Source organism: Uranotaenia lowii, chromosome 2 (genome assembly GCF_029784155.1).
Source record: "Uranotaenia lowii strain MFRU-FL chromosome 2, ASM2978415v1, whole genome shotgun sequence".
Classification (NCBI taxonomy): domain Eukaryota; kingdom Metazoa; phylum Arthropoda; class Insecta; order Diptera; family Culicidae; genus Uranotaenia; species Uranotaenia lowii.
Window position 1 is genome coordinate 66,140,633 of NC_073692.1, and position 2,255 is coordinate 66,142,887.

Consider the following 2,255-nt stretch of genomic DNA (forward strand, 5'->3'; position numbering starts at 1 on the left):
AAAACGGGCTCATCCCAATGGGTGCCCCCGGGTGAGGATGAGACTTCCTTTTTCGTAGGGCTTTTTCCTACTGGTCCCCAAACTAGCAATCTGATGGTTTTGTGCCTTTTTTGTTTCTTTGATGCTGTCGCAATTGAGAGATATAGTGGTGGATTTTTATTCCACCAGCCCTGAAGGGCGATAATTCGAGCTGAGAAACTCCACTACTGCAGACAAGTTCAAACCGAATAAAAAACAACATACTACAAAGCAAAGTACAAAAAACGCGAGATTTAAAATCTGCAATCCAACTGCAGCAGCCTTTGGGCCACTTAGTTTTACTTACAGAGCCTCTCCTCGGTAGGCTCTTTTGGATGCTGGAAGCAGAAGACATAAGATCGGTTCAGATTGGAAGCGGCAGGTTCCAGGCAGGGATCTGTTCCATTATCAGAAATCACATTGAAATGGCGGGAAAACATCTGCTTGGTAACACACATTTTGGCCAGGCTGAATTCGAAGGTTGTAGTTAACAAAAAAAAACGGTGCTGCTGCAGAAAAAGTGCAAATAATTCAATTCGAATCCGTGCAATGAAAAATCAGTGCAAAGTTTTTATCGGAAGAGATTGGATTTGTTCATCAGATTCAAAAACTAAAATAAAGAAAAACTTTAATTTGAAAATGTAAAGATAGAAAGGAAGTTTTTTTAAATTTTTTTTAGGAAATACAATATAGCTGACAGAGAGAAATTGTTTGGAAAATTCCAAACTGTGTAGGGTAAGTGAGCCTTAACTTGGCATGCTCCTTATCTTGGCATGCCAAAATGCATTTTGGTGTTTTTTATGCCAAACATACGCCTAAAAAACTGGAAAAAAATTAAACATAAAAGGAAATCGCATATGGCAACATTCTGCATAGCATTTGTCTACGATTGAATCCAAATGACTGCGTAATAAATTTTTTTCGCATGACAAACTGCAAATAAAATTATTATCTTCGGAAAAAATCTAAAATGAACCTACCTTGCTAGTGCATCTGCCATCTTCGGATTGATTTTAAAAACACACTTCCTTATGGAAAAATAATTAAAAATTACAGTTGGTTGCAGCGAAACATGGCAAAAAATATAAAATTATAACTTACTCTAAACAGCGTACATTTTCTATCTAGAATTCAAGAAAATATAAACATATTTTTTGCCTTATTTTGGCATGCCATTCCACGAATAGTAGTATGCATGTATGTGTGAAAACGATATCAGCAGGCAGTCGGCAGCCGGCGGCCGTTTGTCGGCAAACGGTGCACAGTGGTCTGCAAATTGAAAAGCCGGTCAAAAGTAAAATGAATGATTGAAATAAATTAAAAATATCATGAATGTATTTTGGACTTTAATCAATTCATTTATCTGTCAAGCCGATTTGGCACCTAAGTTGGAATTATAATGCAACAAATTTGAGCTGCTCTTTTATGGTAAATTTCGAGAAGTTTTCTTCTCAACAAAATTTACCTCTCGATAAATTAATTTACCGGATCCGAATTGATATCTTGGATCTCAATGTTGAAGTTACTATATCCATACCCAAAAAATTCCACATTTGGAAATGAGGTTTAACGTATTTGGATTTAATTTGATTTGTATTGAAGATGAACATTGGCTGCATATGTGTCGCTTTGAAAAGAATTGTTATAAAGCTCAAATTATGACACTCTAAATATTAAGTTTATTTAAAAAAAATAATTGCACTGCAATGTTGAAATACTATGTTGTAACGAACTTGAATTTTTATTGTTTGCAATTTCACGTGAAATCAAAAATAGTATTTTGACCAAGTTTTTTTTTTATTATAGATCACTGTGCATCAGCAGGAGGTGGTAACGTTTGTTCTCTGTAGGAAAGGAATATGTGAAAGAAGCGCTGCCGAGTTTGGGTGATGATTTTGAATGAGTGCGAGTGGGATGCAGCTTGAATTTCACCCCAGCTTTTGAATTTGCTGTTCGCTTCCATTGGCGATAGTTTCCAAACGAACGAGTGAGATGCAATCTCTTTCTATCAGGCTGGCTGGAGTGAGCGAAAGTTTGTCTTGTTTTGCTATCCCGGTGTACGTACAGGATTGTTAGAAAATTCCTAAGGGCGACACTTTAAATATGTATGATTCAAAGAATCGTTCGCTGACTTAAGTTTTAGCTTTAGCTTGCTTCTTGCCTCGATCATAATAGTTTTTTAAATGTCGGTCCTCCTTCTATGGGAGTGGAATTAAAAAAAAGAATGAACATTTAAT